Source organism: Macrotis lagotis, chromosome X (genome assembly GCF_037893015.1).
Source record: "Macrotis lagotis isolate mMagLag1 chromosome X, bilby.v1.9.chrom.fasta, whole genome shotgun sequence".
Classification (NCBI taxonomy): Eukaryota; Metazoa; Chordata; class Mammalia; order Peramelemorphia; family Peramelidae; genus Macrotis; species Macrotis lagotis.
This window is the reverse complement of record NC_133666.1, coordinates 482,563,440-482,580,753: the sequence shown is the minus strand read 5'-3', so window position 1 is coordinate 482,580,753 and position 17,314 is coordinate 482,563,440. Positions and strand designations below refer to the sequence as shown.

The 17,314-nt window shown below is 35.2% G+C and overlaps 1 long non-coding RNA gene across 1 annotated transcript in view; it reads left to right on the top strand.

Moving 5' to 3' along the window:
* The window catches only part of LOC141496907 (uncharacterized), a 31,082-nt gene extending 14,302 nt beyond the window's left edge, over positions 1-16,780 (top strand). The window contains exon 3 of the long non-coding RNA XR_012471191.1: positions 16,713-16,780. This is a non-coding gene — a long non-coding RNA (uncharacterized LOC141496907). The remainder of the gene's footprint in view (positions 1-16,712) is intronic.
* Positions 16,781-17,314: the final 534 nt, after the last annotated feature.

The following is a 17,314-nucleotide window of genomic DNA, read 5'->3' as shown; positions in this document are numbered from 1 at the left end:
GGAGTTTTTTAGATGATTTTCTTGGGTTCTCCAAGTATACCATAATATAATCTGCACAGAGTGAAAATTTTGCTTCCTCATGGCCAAATCTGATTCTTTCAATTTCTTTTTCTTCTCTTATTTCTACTGCTTGCATTTCTAATACTATATTCAATAGTAATGGTCATAATGGGCATCCTTGTTTCACCCCTGATCTTATTAGAAATGCTATGAGTTTATTCTATTACAGCTAATATTTGTTGATGCTTTTAGATAGATACTATTTATTGTTTTAAGGAAAGCTCCATTTATTCCTAAATTTTCTAGTGTTTTGAATGGGAATGGATGTTGTATTTTATCAAAAGCTTTTTTGTTAGCATTTATTGAAATAATCATATGATTTCTGTTGGTTTTGCTAGTGATATGTTTAATTATATTGAGTGTTTTCCTAATCCTACCTGATCATAGTGTTTTATCCTCCTTTCTCTTTCTAATTCCCTGTAAAATAAAATAGATTTCTAAATCCCATTTAGTATATATGTTATTCTCTCTTTAAGCCAAATAGGATTAGAATAACATTCAGGCAATTCTTACCCCTCTCCTTTCTTTTCCTCTACTGCAATAAGTTCTTTGTGCCTCCTCATGTGATGTAATTTATGTGCCTCTCCCTTTCCTCTTTTCCTAGTACAATCCTTTTTTTTAGCCTTAGTTATTTTTAATATGATCACATCAAAATCAACTTATGCCCATATTCTCTTTCTAAGTATACTCCTTCCAAAAGAGATACAGTTCTCAAACTTTATAAGTATCAATTTCCTGTTTTGGGATATAAACAGATTCATCTTATTTTATAATTTTCCCCCTTTCCTGTTTAACCTTTTTATGGATCCTTTGAGTATTGTATTTGAAGATCAAATTTCTGTTCAGTTCTGTTTTTTTTTTCCATCAGGAAAGTTTAAAATTAAACTCTTTCCTTGACTGTCCATCTTTTCCCCTGAAAGAATATGCTCAATTTTGCAAGGTAGTTGATTCTTTCTAATCCAAAATCCGTTGCCCTTTGGAATGTCATAGTCTAGGCCCTAGATTACTATTGAATCTCCCAAATTCTCTCTAATCCTGACTCTGTCTCCTTAGTATTTGGATGTCTTCTTTTTACTGTCTGCAGTATTTTCTCCTTGTTCTAATAATTCTTGAATTTGGCTTGAATATTCTTTGATGTTTTTATTTTGGAATTCCCTTTCAGGATGTAATCTGTTGATTCTTTCAGTGACTATTTTACCCTCTTGTTCTTGGATAAAAGGACAGTGTTCCTTGAAGATGTCTTGAAAGATGTTGTCTTACCTCATTTTTGATCATGACTTTGAGGTAGTCTAATAATTCTAAAGTCTAAAAATTATATCTCCTGGATTTATTTTCCAGATCAGTTCTTTTTCCAGAAAGGTATTTAATATTTTCTTCTATTTTCTCATTTTTTTTGTTTTGCTGGACTGATTCTTGAGGTCTTATGAAATAATTAGCTTCTACTTGTTCAATTCTAATTTTCAAGCAATTATTTTCTTCAGTTAGTTTTAGTATCTTTTTCTCCTGTTGGTCAATTCTATTTTTTTTTTTTTTGCAAGGCAGTGGGGTTAAATGACTTGCCCAAGATCACATAGTTAGGTAATTATTAAGTGTCTGAGGCTGGATTTGAACTCAGGTCCTCCTGACTCCAGGGCTAGTACTCTAACCACTGTGCCACCTAACTGTCCCAGCCAATTCTATTTTTAAAGGACTTATTTTCTTTTTCATTTGCATGTATTTTGGAAGGAATTTTTTTTTTGTTTTTGCCCAATCAAATTTCTAAAGAGTTTCTCTCTTTGTCCATTTGCCCACTTGTATTTTTGAAAGAGTTATTTTTTCATTTAATTTTTGTGTTCCCTTTTCCAAAAGAGAACATTTTGAGTTTGAGATTATTTCATATTCTCCTTGGGGACTGTACATCTAGGACTTTTCCCAATGTCCTCTTCTGAGATGGCATTTTGATCTTCTTTATCTCCATAGTAGCTTTCTAAGATTAGTGCTTTCCTTTATTTCTTACTCAGGTTTAGTCTATTTTGTGGTTTTTAATGTTAAGTTCTGCTACTAGGTCACAGGGGGACACTATCCCAAGAGCCTGGGACCAGGGGTCAGAAGTCAGAGGTCTGCTCACTAACATTTCCTGTCCTGGGGCCTCAGGTGTTAGCATCTTTCCCACTGAACTCTAGTTATCAGGCCTAGACCATCTGATTTGGGGTTCTTTTGGCTCTCAATTGGTCTGTTATGTACATCACCTTATATACTGAGTCTCAGGGCCTCTGTTGTTTAGCTGGGCTGGGGCTGAGAGCCTCCCTGCTGCCTTTCTTGTTCCCACATCTGAATGAGACTGACCTTTCCCTGAAGTCCTTCCAAGATATCTTAAGGTGGAAAATCTTCCACTTTTTTTGTGGGTTCTGTTGCTTCAGAATCTCTTTAGAGGCTTGATTAATGATGTTTCTGAGGTAAGCTGGGGAGAGCTCAAAGAAATTCCAGGCTTCTCTTTTTAAAGGCTTATTGGAATCAAGAACAATATAACAGCTCAGCTCTAAGTCTAAAAGAATGTTAGATTAACAGTCATGATCTAGTAGAAAAAGCATTAAGACTATGGCAACCTGTTTCAAAGTTCTACCTTGTCAAAAACTAACAACTATTTGGCCCAGGTTATTTCATTTATAAATTGAAATTAAAATTATATCATAAGGCATCGGTCATCAAAACTGGTACTGGCTAAGAAATAGATTGGCACATTATTTGAATAGATTAGGTGCAAAAGAGATAGCAGTAAATGACTACAGTAACCTACTATTTGATAAACTCAAATATTCCAGCTTCTGGAATAAAAACTTACTCCCATAAAACCTATTGGAAAACTGGAAAACTGGAAGATAGTATGGCAGAAACTTGGCATAAACCAACATCTCACACCCTATACCAAGATAAGGTTGAAATGGGTGCAAGATTTAAACATAAAAAATACTATTAAAAGCCAATTAGGATAATAAGGAATATTTTGCCTGTCTGATCTATGAAAAAGGGAGAAGAGATTAGAGAGCATTATAAAAAACAAACTGGATAATTTTGATTATTTAAATTAAAAAGTTTTTGCTTACGCAAAACCACTGCAACCAAGATTAAAAAGAATGTAGAAATATGGGAAACAATTTTTGCAACTACTGTTTTGGTAAAGGACTCATGAGAACTGAATCAGATTTATTAAATAACAAATCATTCCCCAATTGATAAATAGGCAAAGAATATGGAAAGGCAATTAACAGACAAAAAAATAAAATCTATCTATAGTCATATGAAAAATTGTTGTAAATCATTATTGATTAGAGAAATGCAAATTAAAACATCTCTGAGGTACCACCTCTCACCTCTCAAATTAATATGAGTAGAAAGGAAATTGATCAATATTGGAAGGGTAAAGTTGTTGGTAGAATTGCGAACTAATTCAGTCTTTTTGAAGGACAATTTGGAATTATATCCAAACAGTAAAAAAAAAATATGTATTTTCTTTGACCCAGCAATACTACTATTGGATCTATATACTAAAGAGATAATGAAAAAGATTAAAAATCCCACATGTATAAAAATATTCATAGCAGCTCTTTTTCTAGTGGCAAAGAATTAGAAATTGAGCTGATGCGCATAATTTAGGGAATGACTGAACAAAGTGTGGCACATATATGTGATGGAATACTATTGTTCTGTAATAAGTCATGAGTGGCCATACTTCAGAAAAGCCTGGAAAGACTTGCATGGATTGATGCTGAGTGAAATGAACAGAATCAAAAGAACACTGTAAACATTAACAACAACATGGGGTGATGATCAATCATGATGGACTTGGTCATTTCAGCAGTACAATAATCAAAGAAAATTTTAAAAGTTTTGTGTTGGAAAATACCATCTACACCCAGAGAAGAAACTGTGGAATTTAATTGAAGGCCAAAGTTTATTATCTTCAATTTTTAAAAGTTGTCATGTATTAGTTCATTTTTTTCCTCTCTAATGTTTTCTTCTGTTTAGATCTGATTATTCTCTCACAACATGTTCAATATTGTTTTATGTTTAGCATGCTGATTAACATAGAGCGTATATCAGATTGTTTTCTGTCAGGGGGAGAGGGGAGGGAAGGAAGGGGGGAGAAAAAATGTGAAACTCAAAACCTTGCGAATATGATTGGTAAAATCTACTGTTGCATGTAGTTGGAAAAACAAGTATATTATTAAAAAATAAATTGGAAGCAATGGATTATTGTTATTCTTGTTCAGTTGTTAAGTCATGTCTGACTCTTCATGACCTCATGAACCATAGAATGCAAAGTCCATCTGTATAAGTTCATGTTCATTATTTCTAAGATATTATCTAGCTAGCTCATCATTTACAATCATCATTTTTTTCTTACCTTCAGTCTTTCCCAATACCAGGATCTTTTCTAATGAGTCCCTTCTCATTATGTGGCTGAGGTATTTAACCTTCAGCTTCAGTAGTTGACCTTCTAGTGAATAACCTGAATTAATTTAAGTATTGACTTATTTGCTTTTTTGCTGTTCAAGGGATTTTCAAAAGTTTTCTCCAACACCATAATTTGAAATTGTCAATTCTGCAAGCACTGTTTTTTAAATAGTACAATTCTAACAGCCAACATTGCTACTAGAAAAACCATACCTTTTTAGCTATATAGTCCTTTGTTGCCAAGGAGATATCTCTTTGTTTAGCATGCTGTCCATATTTTCCATGGCGTTCCTTCCAAGTAGCAATTGTCTTTTAATTTCATGGCTTCATCTGCAGTGATCTTTTAGTCCAAGAATATACAATCTGACACTGCATTTCTTTTCCCTCTGTTTGCCAGGAAGTACTAGAATCAATTGTCAAGATCTTAAGTTTGTTTTTTTTTTCTTTTTGGTATTAAGCTTCAAGCAGTTTTTTCATTCTCTTCTTACACTCTCATTGAAAGGTTTCTTAATTCCTCTTTCCTTTCTGCCATCAGTGTAGTATCATCTGCATGCTAAAATTGTCAGTATTTCTCCAGGACCTTAATTCCAGCTTTTGATTCATCCACCCTGGCATTTTGTGTGAGGATATCTGCATATAAATTAAATAATAAGATGATGATATACAGACTGGTGTGTGTGTGTGTGTGTGTGTGTGTGTGTGTGTGTGTGTGTGTGTGTTTATATTCAATCCCTAGAAATCTCAATTTCCAAAAGTTTTTCTTTGTAACCTAAAAGAAAAAATTATTTAACTTCCTGGATGGAAATGGATTGCATTGAATCAGTGCTAGAACTGGAGTCAGAAAACAGAGCTTAATTCTACCATTTATTATCTGTATAACATTGAAAAAGTTATTCAACCTATCAGGGTTTCTATGGACCCATCATGAAATACTTAATTCTTCTTAACTAAATGCTTTCAAATTATATGAACAAACTTTCACTAAAAGATCTCATGGTATCTTTCTAATTTGAACTAAATCTACATTGGAAAATTACCATTCATTGCCCTTTTTCTTTCCTCCTATCCTGCTCCCTCCTTTGCCTTCCTACTTCCTACTCCCAAAGCAATTCACAGGAACTTGGGAAATCCCATGATCTTCATTTGGCAGCCAACACTGGATTTACAGGTATTTGCAGGTATTTGCAAATTTCTCCCTATCCCATCAGTCTCTTCTCCCTAATCAATTTCCTATGTGTAATTTATCTTTCAATTTGGTGTAATTACTTTAGAAATGCTTCAGTGTACAAGTGACCCAGATAGGGGCAACTACCAATAATTCTTGTCATAGCCTGGGATGGCACATTTTAATGTCTGTTTTGAGTAATTATCCTTATGTCTTCTTGAACATATGATAACACTGAAAGGAATGGAACTGTCTCTTGTTTCTTTAAAGATGGAGATCAAACTGGCAGAATACTTAATTTAATTGCATTGCACTTTTTTTTGGTATGAACAACAGTTTTCTTTTTTTAATGAGAGAAACTTAAAACTGCGTGTGTGTGTGTGTATATGTAAATGTGTCTTTGTGTCTATGCATCATGTACTTGGAAATAATGAACGAAAACTGAACTATATGAAGCTGGACCCTGAAAACCTACAGTGAAAAAATTGACACATGATGGGATTGTCTTATTCATAATTCTTCAAAGTCCTTTTTTAAAAATAAGAATCAGTTGTTCTTTCAGTTAATAGTATTTTCCATATTGAAACTGAACTTAAATCAGAATTTTTAACTGTTGCAGTTTTTACTGGGGCCAGAGAGGATTGATGTGAAACTCAGGACAAATTCAATCCTCAGTGTGAGATAGCCTTCTGTTTCACTTTCATTGTGTTCAAAACTGAATATATTTATCCTCAATCAACCTGGAAAATGATACATTCTAATTTTAGTGGTCTTTAGTTCCTCTTGAATCAATAACAAAAATATAAAATTAGTTCATTATAATGAATGTCTAGACAGAATGGAGATGTAGGCTGTAGTTTTCTTTTCCATCTACTTTTAGTACTTCTTTAATATTTCATATTTAGGCATCTGTTCTTTCCCCTACCTGATTGCCAGTGTTCTTGACCCTCTTGAGACCCTCCTCTTGATTTTACTCTGCCCTCAGTAAAACTTGCTGAGTCTGTTTGCTTATACCTGAGACTCAGACCTTTGTTAGGCATAGAATATGTCAGGAGTTAATCAGGTAAGGTAATTCCTGCTGATGTTCTACTTATCTTTCTCAGGTATCAGCATGTTTTTAAAAGACTGGTAGCCATTCAAGTATTATCTTTAATTGTGGAATTTGTGGAAAGCTTCTGGGAAAAATATTTCTGGATAGTTTAATTCTGAAATACTCTTCTGATCAGAATCCAGCTACAAACTATGCTTGTAACTTTTTTTTTCCTTTTTGAAATCATTTGTTTTCAATAAAGGTAGGAGTTGACTTAAATATCATGGTCTATAATATAAATATCTTTGAAGATTTTTCTTCTAGGCTCTTGTCTTCATCTATGCTATTTCACCTGGAAATATCAGCTCCCAAACATCTAATGATTACCTTTATTTAGATTATTCTGAGATCTACATATCCTGCACCAGTTTTCTCCTGATTTCTGCTCCCACATTATTATGTCTTTTGTATATCTTGAACTAGATATATCTCAAATTCAGTAAGTCCAAAACAGATTATTTTTTCCTTCCCAAATTCACCTATTCTCAATTTTTGTATTTTTGCTAAAGACAGCCAATCATACAATTTCTTGCTTAAATCTATATTTTCTTCCCTAATACAAATTGTTCTTTACAAGTTTGTAATGCATTAATCAAATGATAAAGATTTTCATAAAGTCTTCTTCTGAGCCTTTAATGCTTTAGTAACATTTTCTGATAATTATTGAGTATATTTTGCTTCTCATTTCCTTATTCATCACTTCTTTACATACACATGCTCAAATAATACAATTGTAACAGTTAATATTATTTCCCCTCTTTTTTCTCAGTAATGATTATAAATTTCTCTATATTTAAGCCAGGAAAATTATACCTAACTTCTCAGCATCTCTTCTTTGATATTTCCAATAGTAACTTTGTTATATACCAAACAATTTTCAGCTTTCCCTATCAAAAGAACTTCAGTCATACTTTTCTCTCCATAGTACAGTTTGGAATTTAAGTCTAATAATTAGTTCCTTTTGCAGTCCCCAAATTGTTCATGATTAATATAAGCATCACAAGTTGTCCCATAAGTTCATGTTGTGCTTTCCTTTTGTATGGTCTGTACTTCCTTCTCCTCTTATACTTTATTGATTTCTTAAGTGTAAGTTATTCATTTTCTGTATTACTTGATCATCTGGTCTGCATGGTCTGATATTTGTTTCTGACATCCAGTTTCTCCATTTGTGGACAAAAAAAGCAAAGCCTCAACCCCAGGTTAGTAATTGATAAGGATTTTCCAAGTCCAGTCCTTTAGTATCCTTCCACATTACTCTATAAGTACTTTTTTGGCAGTATTTATTATGTTATCTATGGTAATTCTTATCATCTAAAGTCAAATAATTAATGAATACAAAGGTTTATTTAGGAGTCATCTCATCTGGTATCTACTCCCTCACAGTCCCCCTTTTCTGTTTATGTGGGAACATTTTTGATAAAGACAATTACTTTTTAGGTTTTTTGCAAGGCAATGGGGTTACATGGCTTGCCCAAGGCCACATAGCTAGGTAATTATTAAGTGTATGAGGACGAATTTGAACTCAGGTACTCCTGACTCCAGGGCCCATGCTCTATTCACCTTGCCACCTAGCCACCCCATATGTGGGAACATTTTTAGTGACCTATTCTTCCTTTCAACTCTAGGCTTGACCCATGGGATTATAAGGAATGATTGCAATATGTTTTATATTGTAATATAGACAGAATTGTTTAAATGGCATAGAAGTATATCCAGGGCCATTATCTGTTTTTGTAGATTTTGATATCCCTGCAAAACAGTGTAATAAATGAGCAATCACGACTTGAATAGCCTCTGAACTTTGTGCTGTTGTCATTGTAGATGAACTAAATGTATCTATAATAATGTGAATAAATTTCATTTTTCCAAAAGGTGCATAATGAGTCACATCCATCTGTCATAACTCATTAGGAGCCTGGCCTCTAGGATTCTTATAATAATTTGGAGGGGTAGGTTAATACGCCTTTGTGGACAGGATTTTATTATATTCCTAGCTTGCTTAAGCCAGAAAAATTATACCTATTTCCTTAGTAAATAGACATTCTGATGAAATTTTCTGTGAGACAATTTAGCTTCCTCTTCTACTTAGCTTATAAATAGTAGAAAGGATAATTGATTGGTCCTATAATTACTTTCATATATATAGGTCCAGGCAATCCAGGGTGGGAATTTATGTGTTCAATAAAAAAAGAATTGTATCTATTTCTAATAATGTTTAGTAATTCTTTAAAGAGTTGATATAATACTACATCAGTGTTATGATTAATAAAGGCCATTTCTATGCATCTGAAGACATGATAATTATACTTACTATGTGTAAAAATGTTAAGGAGTTGTGACTGTTTTCTTAATACCAATAATATAGCATAATTTCTTTTCTATTATTGTGTATATGCTTGGAACTACAGGTTTAGAATAAAGTCCCTCATATTGTTTAAAAATTTCAGGGAACCCAGAGGGTCATAATTTCTGATATTTTCCCTCATTACCTCCACAAAGCAATCAATCATTAATTCCAGGCTTAGATATTATTACAGTAAAATAGCTTGTATAGACAAAATTAGATCCCATGACTTTTTCAACATCTTGCTCATCAGTAGTCACCTAACTGTGGGTTGCATAATTTTCAATTTCCCAATCATCTTTCAAAGTTCCTCACATATACTCAATAACATTGGAAATAATTACAGTTAAGGTATACTTCCCAATCTCTTATACAATCTTATACACTGACTTGTCCAAGGACACTCAACAACTAAGTGTCTGAGACGAGATTTGAATTCCGGTGTTCCTGACCTTAGGTCTAATATTCTATATATATGTGAACATATATATATGAACATAGGCAAGCATGAAATTACTATAAAACTCAGTTTCTTTTTTTTTACTGTATGTATTTCTTATTTTGTTTATTTGTTTGCTTGTTTGTTTTGCAAGGCAACGGAGCTAAGTGACCTGTCCAAGGTCACACAGCAAGGTAATCATTAAGTGCCTGAGGCCAGACCTGAACTCAAGTCCTCCTGACTCCAGGGCCGGTGCTCTATCCACTGCACCACCTTGTTGGCCTATGTATTTTTGATTTGATTTGATTTGATTTGATTTTTAATTCTAATTTTGTACAAATTTTTTTTACATTAATAAAATATTCTTGTTTAAGAGTAAACAAAATACCCCTCCCCCCATGAATATAGACTTGCTTGGGTGATAAAGTAAAGGGGAGAGAAAAAAAATTAAAATTAAAAAAATAATAGTAATAATTGTAGGTATGGCCAGGTGGCACAATGGATGAAGCACCAGCCCTGGAGCCATGAGCACCCGAGCCCACATCCAGCCACATAGACCCAACAATCACCCAGCCGTGTGATATGCAAGCCATTCAATCCCCACTGCCCTGCAAAAACAAAAAAGAAGGAAAAAAAAAAGACCCAAAATAAAATAAATTAGTAATCATAGTAAGGGTGGCTGGGTGGCAGACAGAGCATTGGCACCTGAGCCAGGAGCACCTGGGTCCAAATCCGGCCTCAGACACCCAAAGATCACCCTGCTATGTGGCCCCAGGCAGGCCACCCAGCCCCATTTTCCCTGCACCCTCCCCCAAATGATAATAGTAAAAAATGTGCTTCAGTCTTTGCTCCAACACCAACAACTCTGTCATGGGTGGATCGCATTCTTTATGCTAAGTCCATCACAAAAGTTACTTCCATATTTTTCCAACATTGCCATTGCTGATCACAACTCCCTCCTTTCTTATTTCTCCACTACCATGTACTATAGTTTCTCTCTCCTTTCACTCTGACTCTGCTGTAGGGTAGCTGAGTGGTGCAGCAGACAGATCCCTAGTCCTGGGGCCAAGAAACCCTGAGCCCCCATACCACCTCCCAGGCCCAGAATCCACCTGGCCCTATGGTCCTGGACAGGCCTTCCAATCCCAATCCCTTGCAAGAAGTAAAAAAAGAAAATGTGTTATATCTGACCACTCTCCCCCCATGGTCCATCCTCTCCTCCTTTATTCACATCCCAACCCCTTCCCCCTGCTCCCCCCTCCTTCTTACTCTAGATGTCTATACCCCATTGAGTATATTGACTATTTCCTCTCCTAGCCATCTCTGATGAGAGCAAAGGTTCCCTCATTCCCCCTTGCCTCCCCCCTTCCATATCATTGCAATAGCTCATTGTAATAAAAAAATCTTATTATGTGAAATATCTTGGGCTATTCCCCCTCTCCTTTTTCTTTCGCCCATTCCATTTCCCTGTTTTTTCCATTGACTCCATTTTTATACCATATTTTATCTTCGAATTCTGCTTTCTCCTGTGCTTCAACTATAAAAGCTCCCTCTACCTGCTCTATTAACTGAGAAGGTTCATATGAGTTTTATCAGTGTCATTTTTCTATGCAGGAATACATGCAGTTCATCCTCATTAAGTCCCTCATATTTCCCCCCCTCTCCTCCAATCTCCATGCTTCACCTGAGTCCTGTATCTGAAGATCAAGCCTTCTGTTCAGCTCTGGCCATTCCAAAAGGAACCTTTGAAATTCCCCTGGTTCATTGAAAGTCCATCTTTTTCCCTGGAAGAGGGCATTCAGCCTTGCTGGGTAGTTGATTCTTGGCTGCATTCTAAGCTCTTTTGCCGTCCGGTATATTATATTCCAAGCCCTATGAGCTTCCAATGTAGTTGCTGCTAAGTCCTGTGTGATCCTGACTGCAGCTCCATGATATTTGAACTGTGTCCTTCTGGCTGCTTGTAATATTTTCTCTTTGACTTGGGAGTTCTGGAATTTGGCTATCATATTCCTAGGGGTTGGTTTTTTTGGGATCTCTTTCTCGGGGGGGATTGGTAGATTCTCTCCATTTCTATTTTGCCTTCTGCTTCTAGAATATCAGGGCAATTTTCCTGTAGTAATTCTTTGAAAATGATGTCAAGGCTCTTTTCCTGATCATCACTTTCAGGTGTTCCAATTATGTTTAAATTATCTTTCCTAAGTCTGTTTTCCATATCAGTTGTTTTTTCAATGAGATATTTCACATTTTCTTCTAATTTTTCATTTTTTTGGTTTTTAAGTATTGATTCCTGATTTCTGGTAAATTCATCAATCTCCCTGAATTCTATTCTTTGTCTGAAGGATTTGTTCTCCTCAGAGAGTTTTCTTATCTCTTTTTCCATCTGTCCAATTTTGTTTTTTAAGGCATTCTTCTCCTCAATAACTTTTTGAACTATTTTATCCATTTGACCTAAGCTGGTTTTTAACATGCTATTTTCTTCAGCATTTTTTTGGATTTCCTTGACTAAGCTGCTGATTTCATTTTCATGTTTTTCCTGCATCTCTCTCCTTTCTTTTCCCAGTTTTTCTTCCAACTCCCTCATTTTATTTTCAAAGTCTTTTTTGAGCTCTGTCATAGCCTGAGCCCAATTTCTGTTTTTCTTGGAGTCTTTAGATGCAGGAGCTTGTGCTTCCTCATCTTCAGACTGAGTAGATTGATCCTTCTTAGGATCATAGATAATGTATTTCTCAATGGTGTTCCTCTTTTTTCCTGCTTGCTCATTTTCCCAGCCTGGGCCTGGTTTTGGGGTGCTTCCTGAGCTTTTGGGACACTCCCACAAGGGTCTCAGTGTGTGAGGCTCTGTCCTCCCTCCTGGTCTGTGAATGACCATAAGCGCCCCCCTCTGCCACAGGGCCGAGGTGGGGGAGCCCTGCTGTTCTATGGGGGGGCCTAGACTGGGATCAGGATCTGAATGTGGTCAGAGCCCCAGAGTTATGTTCCAGGGGCAGAGGACAGAGCTCTGCAGTCTGTCTCTCTCTTCATTCCCCTCCCTCAGCTCAATGGGCTCATGCCCTGGGGTCTCCTGCTTACTGGCTCTGCCTGCTTCTGTTTCCCAGTCTGGGCTGCAGAAAGACCATGCTGCTTGCTGTGTGCCCTGAGGGCTGGGCTCCCCATACTCATACTCGCACTGGCAGAGGTCCCCTGCTGTTCCCCTACTTTGTGCCTTGTGCTCCCCTGGGTGCAGCTCAGGAGACTCCCCCACTTCTGTGAGCCACTGCTCCCAGCGCCCTGGGGCTGCCTCTGGGAGGCTGAAGTTCTTTCGCTCTGGTGGGCCACTGCTCTGGTGGGCTGCCCCTCCGACCCGGGGAGCAGAGCCTTTCTGCTCTTTTCCAGGTTACCTTGAGTAGGAGAACTGCCTCAATGGGTCCCTTTGTGGGTTCTGTCTCTTGAAAGTTTAGTTATAGTCCTTAGTTCCAAGTTTTATCACAGAGTGCCTAAGACTGGATCACTTCTTGTTGGCCCATGTATTTTCAATCCACTAAAACTCAGTTTCTTTAAAATAAAATGAGAATTATATTAGCTTTAGAACCTAGGTAATAGTGTTTTGTGAGAATCAAATGTGATCACATATGTCACAATTATTGAGGCCACTAGTCATTAAAAGGATGATTAATATTTGACTGTTGGGTTGCTATATTAAAAAATTTAATGATTTTGTCTGCATAGTGAAATACCAGATGATAACATTGAAAAGCCAACTATCTGTTAATACATGGAAGAACTGACTACTGAAAGCTGATTGACTCAAGATTGAGAAACATGTAATTTATGGAGCTTAGCAGGGCCTGGAAAGAGTGTTTATAGAATCAAAGTATAGAAGCTAAAGAATGCACAAAAGATTATTTTAATTATTCATACTGAAGAATTGTTAAAGTAGGTAAAAAATACACATTCCCTAGATTGTGACAGACTTGGAAGCCTATTGAGCTAGTCTTTCGGAACACATATATTGGAATAATGTAAATGGAAAATAAGCAGGGTTGAGATTTAAACAGTGATAAGATTAAGCTGGACCTCATTTGGTTATTGGTAAATGATTTTCATGATGTTAAAAGCATGTAGAATCAATTAATTACAGTTTCCAATGCTTCTTCTACTTCTCCAGTGCTTACAGAGTATACTGTCTGATTAAAGCATTAAATCCCCTTCCTTAATAATTTACATGATCTACAAAATGGGAAGAGATTGTAGTTGGAGTGGAACACTTGATACTTATTTGTGATAAACCTGATAAACCCTGGGTTCAACTATAGAATGATCAGAAGGAGGAAATGAAATCTATTGTGCATGTGGAGGTTTACATAGAAATTGCCATTAATCTTCCATGTTAGAATGATACTTCAATTTCCTTTCTCCTAGAATAAAAATTTTTATTTGGATAATGAAAGCAAATAAATCTGTCTTATCACAAGAAAATGGAAAATGATGTCTTTGTTTTTCCTGCCTTTGAGCATGGCTGGAGTTGAGTTCTACCCATATGGGATAACCCATTGTTTATATATTAATTGCTAAATGTCAACCAACTTTCCTGTAGTTTTTCAGAAAAGAGTGTCCAAGTCATATGTTGGGTTTTGCTGTTGAAGCACTTCAAATGTCACCTAGGATACCCAAATCACTGTCATATCTTTATTTTCTTGATGAAATGAAGTTTAAAAAACCTCAAATACTGGTAATAGTAGGCATTTCTTTATCACTTTCAGATTTAACATATGTTCTTTCCTCATAAGCTGATTATACAACTCCACCTCATTAGAAGAACTAAAAAGTACTGAAAATCCAAAGGGTAATGAAGAAGAATATGATGTTTGTAAGAAAAAGGCAGCAAATTTGCACTGGTAATTTTTATCAATGATGGAAAAATGAACTATTCTCTGGGAACTGACAATTTAATCACAACAGAATTGGCTGATTTAGCATGTCTCCAATGATACAATGGATAAAATACTGGATCTGAAGTCAGAAAGACCCAAATTCTAATTGTATGAATCTGGACAAGTCACTTAATTCTAGTTTGTCTCACTTCTTCATTGCTAAAATGAGCTAGAAAAGGACATGTCAAACTATTTGCCAAGAAAACCTCAAATGGATCAGCAAGAGTCATGTGATAAAAAATATTTTTCTCTTGCTACTATATATGGTTGTAGTCAATAGTCTTCTTTCCTCAAAGACCTCTCACCTCCTCTTTCTGGGTTTTTGTGATATTTCTCCTTGTTTCCACTCATTTCTCTGATCATATCCTGTGTGAGCACCATGCATTTGCCCCCTCCTAATAGTAGATCTCTCACATTGATAGATTCTGTTCTGGCCTCTTTTCTCTCTCTAGAACTTCTCTCTTGTTGATCTCTTCAGTTTTCATTAGTTTAACAACTCTTTATAAAAATGATTCATAGACCGTGAAATACTTAAAAGCAAAGTCTACTTTGACTTTCTGTTTGTAACTCCAACAATTAGAATAGTGTTTGTGACAGGAGAAATTAATAAAAGCTTCATTCATTCATTCACTCATTTGCTCATTCATGCAAATTTTTAATAGTTTTGATGACTTCCTTCACTTATGGTCTAGTTTCACCAACTGTTTTTTGGATACATCCTTTGGAATGTCTACTGGTGGCATCTTAGACTCAACACTCCATAATCAGAAGTAGCAGAGAAGTGGTTAGACAATCTGATTTGTTTATAAAAATTCAGGATTCCATTATAACTATTAGAAGAAAAGTCATTGATAAGTTGCTAAGTGGATAAGATGCTAAGCATCATTGCAGATGATTCAGTGGAATTGTAGGTAGCATATAACATATCATAACTTCTGTGACTTAATATTTACTGGAAACCTAGAAAGATATGATCAAGGGGTTAGAATTATGTGCCAGTTTATTGTGTTTTATAAATTAATAGGAAACAAATCGCTATACTAAACATACAGATTCTCCACATAACCTTATTAATTTAACACATAAACTTTATTGGAGTCAAAACATTATCACTGACAGAATCATTGCTCACATCCTCCTGGATATTATTTTATCCATTTGCTCAACAGTCAGCAGAATATTAAGTATAGAAGTATTGTGACAGGATATTGTTCTATCTTCAGATCATTTTGATCTTAATGCTATTTTAGAAAGATCAGAATGAAATAACATTAATATTAATAAATTTATGAAATGTTTTCTATTTTGCTACCCCTATCACAACACTACCACTACCACCACCACCACCACCACCAATACTACTACTTGAAAAACCCAAAACATATAAAGTATGAGATACCATCATCATCATGAACTTCCTTTAAAACTTAACTAATGTTACCTTCCTAAGAGAAGCTTTCCTAGTCCTCCTCATTGTTGTTACTTTAATTAGCCTCAAGTAATCATGTAGATGGTTATCTGTTTACATGATATATTCCATTATCTTTTGTCCTTAGACAGCAAGGGATATTTCTTGTTTTGTCCTTTTATCCTGATTCCTAGCACTGTACCTTTGATATAGCAGACTTTTAAAAGAATGTTAGATTGGAATTGAATTGAAATGATTCAAATATCATCATCCCTTCAAATTAACAAAGTTCAATCTTATATCTCTTTTATTTTTCAAAATGAGACAATATGGAAAGGTTGCTGGAAATTGAATCAGAAAGATTTGGATTCAAATTCCTTCTTTGTCACTTCTCAGGTGACTATGGCAAAGTCACTAACCTGTTTCCTCATCTATAACATTAGCTGTCTTAGCTACAGGTGGAGACCTTCATATAAGTTATGCAAAGCAATTTAGGAACCTGATAATGTTACATAAATTGATTTTTAATAAAAATACCTTGAATAGATGATATTATCCTACTGCAACAGGTACTCCGGAAGATATCCTGACTCCGGGAGGGAAATGAAACACTAGATGATTCTCTGCAGTTTTTACAACCTTACTTCATAAGTAAGGGAATTTAAATGACTGGTGATAGTAAATGATCAAGTCACTTGAGATGGCTTATATAATGACAAATGAATACTATATAATCAGATCTAGTTTCCAGACTTAAATATGGAATTTTGACCAATTGATCCAGGTCTTTTGCAATGTTTATGGAATTCATTGGTGACTCACTTGTGTCTTTTTTTTTTTTTTTTTGCTACTGCCACAATAGATAGCTGCTGTGTTTCTGGAACATCTAAGCCGAACCAGGGATCAACTTAAAAGGGGTGTCTCCTTAAAGTAGGTTATATTTTTCCACATTACTTCCAGCATGGGTAAATAAAATATTCAATTCTGTTGTAAAGTGATTTTGAGGAATTTAAAGGTATATATAAAGTGAAACTATATCTAAAAAGTGAATAATGGTGTCTATGGAAGGAGAATGCAATATTTTTATAAAGAGATTTCTTTGTATTGAATTTAAATAGATATTTGAGAACTTTGTTTAGAATTCATTTTAAAAAATTGTTATTACATTGTTAGCTCTCCTCTCTGGGGAACATGACAGAATCATGATATCTTTCAACTCAGTAATCCTTTTAGGTTCTGAATTTGAGTAGGTCTGAAAGGTCACAGCTCACAAAAGAAGAAAAAGAGGCAAAATGTGTGATGAAGATAAAAATCTTTTCATTGACTTTTTTTTGATGCTATAGAAAGTCCAAGACCATTTGTATTAGAAAATAACTATAGAGGGAAGGAAAAAGGTTAGTGATCTTTATTTCTTCTCCTCTAGTACAATGTATATTTCTCAGATTAAGTTATGCTCCCATCCAT